Source organism: Oncorhynchus masou, chromosome 18, assembly GCF_036934945.1.
Source record: "Oncorhynchus masou masou isolate Uvic2021 chromosome 18, UVic_Omas_1.1, whole genome shotgun sequence".
NCBI classification, from domain to species: Eukaryota; Metazoa; Chordata; class Actinopteri; order Salmoniformes; family Salmonidae; genus Oncorhynchus; species Oncorhynchus masou.
This window is the reverse complement of record NC_088229.1, coordinates 33935322-33950461: the sequence shown is the minus strand read 5'-3', so window position 1 is coordinate 33950461 and position 15140 is coordinate 33935322. Positions and strand designations below refer to the sequence as shown.

Genomic DNA, 15140 nt, shown 5'->3' with positions numbered 1-15140 from the left:
AACATTGTAGTTACTCCACAATACGAACCTAATTGACAGAGTGAATAGAAGGAATCCTGAGTACCACTCTCCATAGTGGTGGCTTCGTCAAGTTATGGGTATACTTGTAATCATTATGGACTGGGGAGTTTTTCAAAATAAAAAGGAAACGGAATGAAGCTAAGCACAGACAAAATCGTAGAGGAAAACCTGGTTCAGTCTGCTTTCCACCAAACACTGGATTCACCTTTCAGCAGCACAATAATAAACTAATAAAACACAAGGCCAAATCTACAGTGGAATTGCTCACCAAGAAGAGTGAATGTTCCTGAGTGACTGAGTTACAGCTGGTCTTAAATCTGCTTGGAAATGTAGGCAAGACCTGAAAATTCTACAAACATGTTTTGACTTTGTCAATATGGGGTATTGTGTGTAGATGGGTGAGATTAAAAAAATATATTTAATCCATTTTGAATTCAGGCTGAAACACAACACCTTCACTTTTTCCACATTTTGTTACGTTAAAGCCTTTTTCTAAAATGGATTTGAAAAAAATCCCTCAATCTACACATACCCCATAATGATAAAGCGAACAGTTTTTAAAAAACATTTTAGCAAATGTATAAAAATGTTAAAAACAGAAATACCTTATTTACATAAGTATTCAGACCCTTTGCTATGTGACTTGAAATTGAGCTCAAGTGCATCCTGTTTCCATTGAAAGGCACACACCTGTCTATATAAGGTCCCACAGTTGACAATGCATGTCAGAGCAAAAACCAAGCCATAATTTCGAAGGAATTGTCAGTAGATCTCCCGAGCCAGGATTGTGTTGAGGCACAGATCTGGGGAAGAGTATCCAAAAAAATGCAGCATTGAAGGTCCCCAAGAACAGTGGCCTCTATAATTCTTAAATGGAAGAAGTTTGGAACCGCCAAGACCCTTCCTAGAGCTGGCCGCCCCGGCCAAACTGTGTAATTGGGGGAGACAGAGCTCCAGAGTTCCTCTGGGGAGATGGGAGAACCTTCCAGAAGGACAACCATCTCCATCAATCAGGCCTTTATGGTAGAGTGGCCAGACGAAAGCCACTCCTCAGTGAAAGGTACATGAAAGCCCGCTTGGAGTTTGCCAAAAGGCACCTAAAGGACTCTCAGACCATGAGAAACAATATTCTTGAACTCTTTGAAGTGAATGTCAAGAGTCATGTCTAGATGAAACCAGGCACTACTCATCAACTGGCCATACCATCCTACAGTGAAGCATGGTGGTGGCAGCTTCATGCTGTGGAGATGTTTTTCAGCAGCAGGGACTGGGAGACTAGTCAGGATCAGAGGAGAGATGAACGGAGGAAAGTACAGAGATCCTTGGTGAAAATCTGCTCCAGAACACACAGGACTTCAGACTGTGGCAAAAGTTCACCTTCCAACAGGTCAATAACCCTAAGCACACAGCCAAGACAATGCAGGAGTGGCTTTGGGACAAGTCTCAATGTCCTTGAGTGGCCCAGCCCGGACTTGAATCAGATCGAACATATCTGGAGAGACCTGAAAATAGCTGTGCGGCAACACTCCCCATCCAACCTGACAGATCTTGAGAGGATCTGCAGAGAAGAATGGGGAAAAACTCCCCAAATACAGGTTTGCCAAGCTTGTAGTGTCATACCCAAGAAGAATCGCTGCCAGGTGCTTCAACAAAGTACTGAGTAAAAGGTCTGAATACTTAAATCCATTTTTTTTAAATCTATTTTTACAAATGTATACAACACCTGTTTTTGCTTTGTCATGTAGATTTATGTCTAGATTGATAAAACACTTTCTTATCCATTTTAGAATAAGGCTGTAACATAACAAAATGTGGAAAGGGGTCTGAATAGTTTCCAAATGCACTGTATACTCAGTCTCTCTGTGCATATCTGAGCTAAGGTTAATGCAATAATTGAATGCTAAGACAATGATTGCAAGATATTATCTCCTTGTTCCTTAGCCTCTTAATACTTGCATAACGGTAAACCTAGTCATGTGCATCTCATAGTATTCCGAGGGGTGATGCAAGGCTCGCAACCTTGGCTATGCGCACTGGATACGATTATGGGCCTATCGCATTCACATAGTAATGGAGTCAGATTGATAAATGTAAGTTATTATTAAAGTATTCAACATCATTTTTACACATCTACATAATGGAGACCCCTCATCCTCAGTTGATGTGGATTTCCGCCAACCTACATAATGGTTAGATAATTTCCACCAAACAAAATTGTGACATCCAGTTGATGGTGATCTTCTATATTACACTACAATAGTTTCTAGTCTAGTGGATAAACCATATGGTTCAAGAGAAAATAGCCTAATTAATTACAAAAGCATCTCATCAACAATGGCATTATTTTCAATTAAAGCTTTATTGAAAAAAGCATCTCATCAACAATGGAATGATTTACAATTAAAGCTAGAGTCCTTAATTGAAACAATAACAAAGCAGGCAACCCGTCTCTGTTTTGGTAAAAAGCTGAGATGGGCCTGGAGAAATGTAATCATTCTCAAATTCATACACAGAGCTACGGATGCAGGGACTGACCATGCTGTACATTTAAAAAAAAAATCTAAATTATGGTTTTAACCATGTTTTGAGGCTATAGAGTGTTTGTTTACATTTACATGGTTTACAAAGTTTTGAGTAAAACAAACCTCTATTTTGGGTTTTGATGGGGTTCAACTGAGCTCATGCGGCATTTATAAGTTATCACTTGCGCAAAATCTGGTAACTTGATAAAGCACTCTAACTTCAATGACATCTTATTTTGACATTGCGTTGTTTTCAGCTGTATAGATAATGTACACTGCTCAAAAAAATAAAGGGAACACTTAAACAACACAATGTAACTCCAAGTCAATCACACTTCTGTAAAATCAAACTGTCCACTTAGGAAGTAACACTGATTGACAATAAATTTCACATGCTGTTGTGCAAATGGAATAGACAACAGGTGGAAATTATAGACAATTAGCAAGACACCCCCAATAAAGGAGTGGTTCTGCAGGTGGCGACCACAGACCACTTCTCAGTTCCTATGCTTCCTGGCTGATGTTTTGGTCACTTGAATGCTGGCGGTGCTTTCACTCTAGTGGTAGCATGAGACGGAGTCTACAACCCACACAAGTGGCTCAGGTAGTGCAGCTCATCCAGGATGGCACATCAATGCGAGCTGTGGCAAGAAGGTTTGCTGTGTCTGTCAGCGTAGTGTCCAGAGCATGGAGGTGCTACCAGGAGACAGGCCAGTACATCAGAAGACGTGGAGGAGGCCGTAGGAGGTCAACAACCCAGCAGCAGGACCGCTACCTCCGCCTTTGTGCAAGGAGGAGCACTGCCAGAGCCCTGCAAAATGACCTCCAGCAGGCCACAAATGTGCATGTGTCTGCTCAAACGGTCAGAAACAGACTCCATGAGGGTGGTATGAGGGCCCGACGTCCACAGGTGGGGGTTGTGCTTACAGCCCAACACCATGCAGGACGTGTGGCATTTGCCAGAGTACACCAAGATTGGCAAATTCGCCACTGGCGCCCTGTGCTCTTCACAGATGAAAGCAGGTTCACACTGAGCACATGTGACAGACGTGACAGAGTCTGGAGACGCCGTGGAGAACGTTCTGCTGCCTGCAACATCCTCCAGCATGACCGGTTTGGCGGTGGGTCAGTCATGGTGTGGGGTGGCATTTCTTTGGGGGGCCGCACAGCCCTCCATGTGCTCGCCAGAGGTAGCCTGACTGCCATTAGGTACCGAGATGAAATCCTCAGACCCCTTGTGAGACCATATGCTGGTGCGGTTGGCCCTGGGTTCCTCATAATGCAAGACAATGCTAGACCTCATGTGGCTGGAGTGTGTCAGCAGTTCCTGCAAGAGGAAGGCATTGATGCTATGGACTGGCCCACCCGTTCCCCAGAACTGAATTCAATTGAGCACATCTGGGACATCATGTCTCGCTCCCATCCACCACGTTGCACCACAGACCAGGAGTTGGCGGATGCTTTAGTCCAGGTCTGGGAGGAGATCCCTCAGGAGACCATCCGCCACCTCATCAGGAGCATGCCCAGGCGTTGTAGGGAGGTCATACAGGCACGTGGAGGCCACACACACTACTGAGCCTCATTTTGACTTGTTTTAAGGACATTACATCAGATGGATCAGCCTGTAGTGTGGTTTTCCACTGTAATTTTGAGTGACTACAAATCCAGACCTCCATGGGTTGATAAATTTGATTTCCATTGACATTTTGTGTGATTTTGTTGTCAGCACATTCAACTATGTAAAGAAAACAGTATTTAATAAGAATATATCATTCATTCAGATCTAGGATGTGTTATTTTGGTGTTCCCTTGATTTTTTTGAGCAGTGTATTTTTGATGTTTTCAGTGTGTTTTGAACACTTTCCGAGAAAAAAAAATGGTGCACTAAAATGACAAAAAGTTGAGTTAACTGATTAACTCTGACAGCCCTAATAGGAACACACACACACATGGATTATCCGCTCAGTTTTATAACCCAAAACAAGTTGATAATGTGAATACATACATGATTTAGCTATATTTATGTCTCTAAGGTGTCCAATCACAGTAACAAGAGAAATGTATTGCTACCCTTGTTTTACACAGTGGTTACCCCCCGAGTTTAGGCTCTGGCCAGGTCCAAGTAGAGCTAAATCAGGTGAAAACCTCTGTGTGTCAAACTACAGGCCTCGGCCGTGGATTCCAGTTGAATTATTAAGTTGATTCATTTTTCAAACAGTTCACATCCCTATGGCGGAGCTCAACACTCCTTGGTCAAAACAATATTGGTAAAACTGAAAAAGATGGGTAGCCTGCAATCCAGATTGAACATATAATTTTTGTTTCACCATTGGTTACACTTCACTGATTCAGTCTGGCCATGCATTCATTGAAACAATTTTTGCCTATATGCACCACCTTCAACCAACCACACTTTACCAAGACTTTAGGCATAATTAATAAATCAGCAATTGACAATGTGGGATTTGGGGCTAAGTCGGAGGTAGAATTTTTGTGTGTGCAATATTACTACATTCACTCGACACAGATACAGTACACTTAATAATATTACAAAAATATGTTCACGTAAAAAAGGGTTTCATCAATTGTTTGTTTTTACATTCAGTCTAATCAACAATTTTCAACCTCATTGGTAGGCAATTTGATATGAATTGAAACACACTGAAACACAGACTCTGCTTTCTCATACCAAAACAGGTGGCTATTCAAAGTTAAAATTGGAACCATGAAAAATTGTCATTTGGACAGCTCATGAATTTAAAAAATAAATAATATTACTCTGCACATTTTTAAGTCATGCCCCACTCTGTCCTTGACAGTGTTTTAATGAGTTTTAGGAGGGCATGTCATTTTTTGAATGGTTTTCCACGGTTGCCCCGGTGCCATGCCCAGTTGATAATCACCCCAAAGGTGCCGTGCACATTTGATAATCACCCCGATAATTGCCTCAACTGAACCTAAACTATACCAAAACTAATTTCACACATATAACAGATGAAATAAATTAAGGAAAGTATGATGGGGGAGAAAGAGGGGGAAAAAGGGGGAAAGTGGGTGAGTTGATGAGCGAGGGGAGGTGAACGATGCCTAATTGGGTAATCACCAATTGTGAATGAAGAACAGGGTGACCCATTATATTGTATTGATCTATTCTAATTATAATCTCAAAATGGTAAACCCTATATCAGTCGACCGAATCCAAGCAGTCCTATCTGTCTACTCTGCCCATCTCGGAGTACAACAGTGAGAACGTGCGTAATTTACAATGGCAAGAAGATCAAGATGATTGGATGCACATACTGTGTTAGCGATGCTACAAAATCTGAATGAAAACAATTCAAATGGTCGGAAAGAAATTAATCATGACATCTATGATGATTATTCTTCTGATTCTGAGCCTCAGCCGGAATCTACAGTGCCTTCAGAAAGTATTCACACCCCTTGACTTATTCCACATTTTGTTGTGTTACAGCCTGAATTCAAAATGGATTAAATACCAGTGGTGGAAAAAGTACCCATACTTGAGTAAAAGTAAAGATACCTTAATAGAAAATGACTCAAGTAAACGTCACCCACTAAAATACTACTTGAGTAAAAGTCTAAAAGTATTTGGTTAAATATACTTAAGTATCAAAAGTAAAAGTATGAATCATTTCTAATTACTAATATTAAGCAGACACATTTTTTATTTTTTATTTACAGATAGCCAGGGGCACACTACAAAACTCAGACATAATTTACAAACGAAGCATTTGTGTTTCGTGAGTCCGCCAGATCAGAGGCAGTAGGGATGACCAAAGATATCTTCTTGATAAGTGCTTGAATTGGAAAATGTATGGAGTAAAAAGTACATTATTTTCTTTAGGAATGTAGTGAAGTAAAAGCTGTCAAAAACATGAATAGTAAAGTACAGATACCCCAGATAACTACTTAAGTAGTACTTTAAAGTAGTTTTACTTAAGTACTTTACACCACTGTTAAATACCCCATAATGACAAAGTGAAACCACGTTTTTAGAAATGTTTGCAAATGTATTCACACCCTTGAGTCAATACTTTGTAGAAGCACCTTTGACAGCGATTACAGCTTTGAGTCTTCTTGGGCATGTCTGTACCGTGTCAGCTTTGCACATCTGGATTTGAAAATGTTCTCCCATTCTTTCTTGCATATTTTCTCAAGCTCTGTAAAGTTAGATGGGGAGAGGCAGTGAACAGCAATATTCAAGTCTTTCCACAGATTTTCAATGGGTTTCAAGTCTGGGCTTTGTCTAGGCCACTCATGGACTTTCACATTCTTGTTTTAAAGCTTTCCAGCATTACTTTGGCTGTATGCTTGGAGTCATTGTTCTGTTGGAAAGTTAATCTCTGCACCAGTCTAAGCTCGTTTGCACTCTGAAATAGGTTCTCATCAAGATTCTTCTGAATTTGTCTCCATTCACTGTTCCCTCTATACTTACCAGTCTCCCAGTCCCTGCCGCTGTAAAGCATCCCCATAGCATGATGCTGCCACATGCTTCACAATAGGGATGTGTTAGGCGGGTGATGAGCTGTGCCTGGTTTTCTACAGACATAACACTTTGCATTCAGACCAAGGAGTTATATTTTTCTCATCAGATCACAAAATCTTTTGCCTTATGCTCTGAGTTTTTCACGTGCCTTTTTGTCAACTCCAGGCGTTGCTGCCATGTGATTTTCTTCTCAGGAGTGTCTTCCGTCTGGCCACTCTCTCACAGACCCCAGATTGATGGAGTGCTGTAGAGACTGTTGTCCTTCTGGAAGGATCTCCCATCTCAGCCAAGGAACTCTGTAGTTCTATCAGTGGTCATTTGGGTCTAGGTCACCTCCCTGACCAAGGTCCTTCTTGCCCATTTGCTCAGTTTAGTCAGACAGCCAGCTCTAGGCAGAGTCTGGGTAGTTCGATATTTTTTCAATTTCCCAATGATGGAGACAACTGTGCTCTTGGAAACTTTCTACATAGTAGAAATTGTTTTAAACTCTTCCCCAGATATATGACCTATGAACAGTTCCTTGGACTTCATGGTATAGTTTCTGCTCTGACATGCACTGAGGGACCTTATATGGAAAAGTGTATCTTTCTAAATCATGTCCAAACAATTGGACACAAGTGGACTCCAATGAAGTTGTCGTGACATCTCAAGGATAATCAAAGGAAATTGGATGCACCTGAGCTTAATTTGTAGTGTCATAGGAAAGGGGTGTGAATACTTATGTAAATTTGATATTTCTTTGTAATTTTCAATAAATATGCCAAAATTCTAAAAACCTGTTTTCACTTGGTATTATGTGTAGATGGGTGAGCAATTTTATTTATTATAATCAATTTTGAATTCGGACTGTAAAGAAACAAAATGTGGAATAAGTCAAGGGGTATGAATGTTTTTTACATTTATTTCACCTTTATTTAACCAGGTAGGCCAGGTGAGAACAAGTTCTCATTTACAGCTGCGACCTGGCCAAGATAAAGTAAAAGCAGTGTGACACAAACAACACATAGTAATACATGGAATAAACAAACGCACAGTCAATAACACAATAGAAACATCTATATACAGTGTGTGGAAATGAGGTAAAAATACTTTCTGGAGGCACTGTACAGCCCCGAGACCTTGGCGCAACAAAGTCAGAATGGTGCGCAGTGTGCAGGTGCCAGCATCACCACCAAATGAAACGGTGAGATGGGGGCGAGGAAGGCATGGCACTGTTTAGATAGCCGGTGACAATGCTGCGGCCGATTATCAGCACAAAATCCTATCACTGAGAGAGCAGACCCAAAGCAAAAAACAACAACAGCGACGTACTCACCAGCTTTCATTATGTGACATGGACATGCTCCATCTGATGCCATTACGTGAAGATGCACACCATGTACGCACGAGCTGACAGTAATGGACTATTTTTGAGTACTGTCATATTCACACTTATTGTATGTTCATTATGCCACCATTATTGATTGTGTGCTGATTTTTACTGTTTAACAAGCACACTTGGCGCTTGATTTTTAGGCTACTGGGGTTTTCATCATTTGACCGCGTGTCGAGGTGGTTAGTTTTTATTTATTTTGTCTTTATAAAAATAAGCTGTTCCCGCATTCCAACACATATGCTTTCTGTTTCATAGTTGTAACAAAGGCACTCCACAAATAAAATTCAACACTTGAATTATTCTTTTTTTTTTTTTTTTTACATAAACTAACGATAATTCCATTGTTATTTGAAATATATTTTTCATATTCTAAATGTTACCTTCATCAACCCAACCAAACAATCATTTTTGTGTGGAATGTATTAATTAGACTGTCAGTATGACTGCGCTTTAGCTTGAAGGGGGGGTCCCTCAAGGCCAAGCGGTTCTTGTGTTAAATATGTACTCATAGACTATAATGGTCAGGAAATACTTACTTTCCCAGGGTCGTCTTTAGAGCGAGGCACTTTGAGAAAACACTTGTTCAGGGACAGATTATGCCGTATTGAGTTCTGTGGGAAAAGAGAGAGAAGAGGGGAGATAGACATGTTTTCATTAACACAATCATGACAGCATAGAAAATAATATACATTTTTCAATACATAAAAAGTAGAGGACCAGTAGCTTTTCACTTGGTCTGCATGAGTAAGATTAAATATTATACTTTTGTGCAAACTACCACGCAAACACACCCTCCCAGGCCCCTGTTAGTAAGAAGAAGATACAGTCAGTACCTGCATTATCTATTAATTCACCATGCTCTCTTGTTTTACAGTTCAAGAAAAGTTGAATGGCCGGTTTGCCGGATGCAGAGTATGCCTCCATTTAAAACTGCATTTAAGTCTAAAACTCGGCTTAATCTGGGTCTGGAAAAAACTATCCAGAACTGTATTAGGTGGTTAATTATGCAATGGAGACATTTGTGATTTAGCAGTCTTAAACAAAAGTAATTCCATGGCTAGCAGCCCTAAGTAATTGTATAGTGGAAATCCTTGGAGATAAGAGCCTCTATCAGTCTGTCTGACTGTAGCTCCTCTACCTATACCATACAGTAAAGCTCCAGTACACCTGGCATGACATGAACTGTGTTCCCCCTCAGGGCTCCTCCACTCATCTGGAGCTCCTAATTAATACCACTGGGGAGCGGAGAAGAGAGTCCTCCTCTCTCTCCCTTTCTCTATCCCTCTCTCTCTCTCTATCCCTTACTCTCTATCCCTTTCCCCCCCTCTCTATCCCCTTTTCTCTCTCTATCCCCTTCCCCCCTCTCTATCCCCTTTTCTCTCTCTATCCATACCCTTCTCTCAATATCCCTTCCTTCAAAAGGATCTCTTCATTTGCTCCTCACCCTCTCCATCCTCTCTCCTACTTTTTAATCTATCTTGTAAGCTCATAGCCCATGGTCAGAATATGGCGAATAGGAGGAGAATACAGCAAGCTAATGCAAAGAGTCATTACCTGACAAATACATGAATAATTAATTTATGCCCATGGCATCCTGCTGCACTGCTTTTTCAAAGAGGTCAAACCATTAACCAAAACACAGAACCGTTGCAGGCAGATGCCACACACACACACACACACACACACACACACACACACACACACACAGACACAGACAGATATCCCTGTATAAAAAACACCAGGCCTCTCACTCACAAGACCACGTCTTTGTCTAGTACTCCCAGTGGTGCTACCATGGGTCCCCCAGAAGAGAGATGTAGACGGCTGAAGACTGAGAACATCGCTCCACAATGACGACTCTTTACCAGTTACTATAGTAAGCCCTGCCAGCTGTATATGGCCATAAACCAACGGGGAGCCGTTACCACGGCGAGAGATAGTGCCTTTCTCACTGAATGGGCTGAATTTGTCATAGCTCGATGCGATGGCATTGACAATAATGCACTGAGTGGTTGCGACGTGAACGGAGCTAATGCGATTCGCTCCCGCGTCCGCCCACTCGTTTGATGGCGTTGGATGATTAACAAGCTTATTGGGCACAGCTGGGGCTTTGCTGCTGCCCAGCGCTAAATTAATCTCATTGGAAGGCGGCATACGGTGGAAAGGAGGTTGTCAAATTTGACTTCCTACTTCCTTGTTCTTAGACGATTTGGGGGATTTGAAATTAGACGGTTTACTTTGCCTTAAGGAGGCAGGCATTTTTTATATAATCATTGTGGCTATTATTAGTAAGCGCTCTGCTTTAGTAATATCGCACAGGCTTACGCTGAATAAGCATGACATGAGCCAAAATCTGGGGTTTCAGAAATGCATAGAAAAAGAGAATGAGAGAGAGGTTATGTGTGCAGATCACATGTGTGCAGATCACTAGAGGATATAGGCCGGAAGGTGACATAACCGTGCTGGAGATATTAGCTCAGAGTGCAATCTGTGAGAGTGCTGTTGGGGATGGAGAGCGTTTAACGTGAGTATGAGCACTGGATATATAGGTCAAAGAGTGTGATGTGTTGGCTATGGTGAAGATAAAGGGTCTAGATGAGATAGTGAGATTACAGGGAGATGTAGCCTAGCAAATACAGGGGATAAAGGTCAGACTGAAATAGTCAGTGAGATGGTGGTTAATGTTGAAGAAGATATAGGACAGGGTAAGACATATGGATAATGTTGAGGAAGATATGGGACAGGGTAAGAAATATAGATAATGTTGAGGAATATATAGGACAGAGTAAGACACATGGATAATGTTGAGGAAGATCTAGGACAGGGTAAGACACGTGGACAATGTTGAGGAAGATCTAGGACAGAGTAAGACATATGGATCATGTTGAGGAAGATATAGGACAGGGTAAGACATAAGGATGTTGAGGAAGATATGGGACAGAGTAATGGTTAATGTTGAAGTAGATATATGCCAGAGTAACATGTGTGGATAATGTTAAAGCTATGGGTGCAACAGAAATGACTTGAGATTAGAAGGTGAGGTCTGCTGAGAAAGAGGGGACTGGGGGGGTGGTGTGATAGGGTGTGTACAGTATAGGGAACTGCTGGGCTCCCACACAGACGGCCCTAGTCAGAAGCAATACTGAGGAGTGTTTGTTGTTCCACTAACTCTCCTGGAGTTTCAGCATGTTTGTCCTGGGGCTCCTAGGGGTCGCTGCAACACTGTCACAGGGCGAGAGAGAGAGCGAGAGGATGAAACAGAGTGAGATTGAGAGAAACAGAGCGAGAGAAACAAAGAGAGAGCGAGAGAGATGGTAAACAAATGGTTACGAGAGAGGATGAGGACACAGGCAGAGAGATAAGGATAGTGTTGGAAGAGAGAAGGGTAGAGAGTCTGGGGACAGGGAGATGCATTGTCACATCTAAATATCTCACGGGATCTAGAGACAACACCGGGACACCTTAACTACAGGTCTAAGCAGAGACAGTGATCGACACATCCTGTATGAAGAGGGGGTTGAATACGACTCACTGCTTCAAATGCAACCAAATACATTATCATTCCATTTGATGGAGCACCACCCCACCCTCTTAGTGCAGAATGGAAAGTCTGCTGTAACTGGAGCCCACTGTGTGAGTGATGGGCACAAAGAGATTTCAGGAGACTGAGCTGCCAGAGCTGCCAGTGTCCCTGGGGACCTGGCGAGGATCCGTGTGCACGCTGCATACATCTATATACAGACAAAAGACACTATAGTGCAGCAAAGCATGTGCCGTTTTTCAGTGGAAATTTGTTGGTTTAATTTGAACGTATCTGCTGGATTAACCTGACTTGGATTTGTAGGAAATTGATCCCAACTTTGGTTTTTCCAAGATAGTAGAAACTAGAAATTGAATAGGGAAAGGGGCCAGTGGTAGGCCATGGCGACTGGCTCCTTCCAGTGCATATTAGACCCCGTGCTGCAGCAAAGTGACTGGTCTTGTCAGTATCGGGTTTCTCTGTGGAGAATGGGGACAGGAGCACGAAGTGTTGCCAAAGCACATGGCTGTGTCCCAACAGTCTAAAATAGTAGGACGTGTATATTCAACCGGCAGAATGGAAACTTAAGGTAAGGGTAGGGCTCCAGACTAACATTTTCCCCTGGTGGCATTAGTGCCACTAACATTTTAATTTGGTGGCACCAGCCCATGATTTGGCCACACCAACATTTTGCCATGGCGTCACGCAATAGAAAAAATGTGCAATCATCTTCATTCACAGTGCTACTGAGATAGTATGGTTCAATAAATAAGTTGTTTCATATAATATGCAGCAGGAATGGATAATTCAAGATATTTGTAACCTAAACCAGTGATTGTCATACATTTTGGATTGACAATCAGGCTGTTGTTGCTATATCAAAATAGGGCTCCAAAATCCTTTAGTTCAATGCAGATTAATTTGTTTAAATATTTTTGTGTGTACTAATAACACAAACGGGCTAATTCACCATCTGACGAAGTGCAAACGCAAAACTCTTTTGCAAAATCCCTAAATATAATATACTGCTAGTTAGCAGTGTAATTGATTTATTTAACACTAAATTGAATGTCCTAAAAAAACTTTGCCATTACCCGATGATGACTATATAGGCCTATGAAATCACTGCCAATGGCAGTCTCGTGCTTCCTGTGCTCCGTATCTCAAAGCCATACAAATGACTGGTTGTAAAACTGTGGTCGAACGCTCAAAATTGAGAGTTGAGATTTTTTTTTTTAAATGTGCAGTGAAATCGCAAGAGTTAAATCAACTCCTATGAAGTCAAATGTCACATTATTTTAGGTTTTATGTGGTCCCACCCTCATTTTGTATTAAAACTGTGTTGATATTTTGGAGTCAAAACGACACTAAATGGAGTAAATATTCAACTCCTTAAATTTAACTCAAATTTCCTTTCTACATTTTTCAATGTCGTTTTTAACCCACTCCCGTTCAATTTTAGTATTTTCTGTGTTGTTTTGAATTAAGAATCAACTACAGCAGAGTACATTTCTCTTTCAGTTTACTTATTTTGAGTTATAAGGGTGAAAATGTCAGGCCCTGACCTTAGAGAGCTGTTTTATTTCTCTTTTTTGGTTAGGTCAGGGTGTGCTGTGGGGTAAGCATTCTATGTTTTATTTTCTAGATTTCTTTATTTCTATGTTTTGGCCGGGTATGGTTCTCAATGAGGGACAGCGGTCTATTGTTGTCTCTGATTGGGAATCATACTTAGGTCGCCCTTTTTCCCTCATTTCATTGTGGGTAGTTGACTTGTGCTCGTGGCACTTTGCCCTTGTGAGCTTCACGGTTGTTCATTTTGTTGTTTTGTTGGCGTCATTCCAAAATAAAATAAAATGTACGCTCACCACGCTACACTTTGGTCTACTTCCAACGACGGCCGTGACAGTAAAGCCTTATTTGAATATTTGTTAACGTTTTACTTTTGGTGGTTTTCAATGTGATACACAAACTATGTTGGATGCCAACTTGCAGGAAAATACCTAGCACTTTTAAATTATTGCTCACAATGTGCATTTAGAATGTGTGCAAGAGTAGGAAAAAACTTACAATACATGAAGACTACCAACATCATGTAAATTGGAACAACTCACACTAATGGTTGCTATAAATCCAACTATTTACAGACTGGATTAGTATAGAAAAATCTTTTCTTATTTTTGTGTAGCATAAGATCAAAACCAATCAATGTTAATGCAAAAACACAGACATTGAAAAAAAAAAAATCTGCCGGCAAAGGAGCATGCAGGGAAATATAATAATGAAGCTCCTCCCACATCTGTGGATAACTCCATAGATTTAACTCCCTGTCTCTGGTTACTTTTAATGGAGTTAAACGTCCTCCATCCCAATGAACTCCAGTTATCAACACTGACTTGAGGGAGCATATCACTCTCGAGCGTTAAGATAACTCCCAGTAGAGTCAATTTAACCCAATTGTTTTTAACACTTGTTTCAACTATACTTGATTTACTGAGTACGTACAGAGAGCTGAGGCACGCCGCTCTTTAACTGTAACAACAGTTTTCCTGCTATTGCATTTTGAAATGCTGCCAATCAGAACACATTTTTTGTGTTCCCTCATCAAGGCTCCCTCAAAGCTCGAAACAGGTACAGGGGCAGCGAAACAGGTACAAGGACAGCGAAACAGGTACAGGGACAGCGAAACAGGGACAGTGAAACAGGTACAGGGGCAGGGGCAGCGAAACAGGTACAGGGACAGCGAAACAGGGACAGCGAAACAGGTACAGGGACAGCAAAACAGGGGCAGGGGCAGCGAAACAGGTACAGGGACAGTGAAACAGTGGCAGAGCAAACACTAGTTTGATTGCAGGAATTTACTGTTTGACCAAATCATAGTTTTAGCCAACCCAAAAACATAATTTTCCAGGTGTTCTTTAAAGAAAATACAAAGACGTTAAGGACAGTGAACTTATTAGAACATGTATAACATTTTCTTAAGATATGATAAGACAAAATGCTTAAGTTATTTGTATTTTCCTTCAACTTTCTCAAAAGGCAATGACACAGCGTTTGTCTACCACTTTGTGTAGTCGCTAGCAATGATGCGAATGACAACCATTTTCTGGTAGATGGAAAGGCTTTCCCAAAAACTCCTCAATTAAATGTTAACTACAAAAGTAGTCTCTCTACCTGTCAGAATGATATTATTATTTG

General features: G+C 41.2%; 1 pseudogene; it reads right to left on the bottom strand.

Annotated features, from left to right (window-relative positions):
* LOC135504450 (forkhead box protein J3-like) overlaps positions 1-15140 on the bottom strand; it is a 100712-nt pseudogene that overhangs the window by 36393 nt on the left and 49179 nt on the right.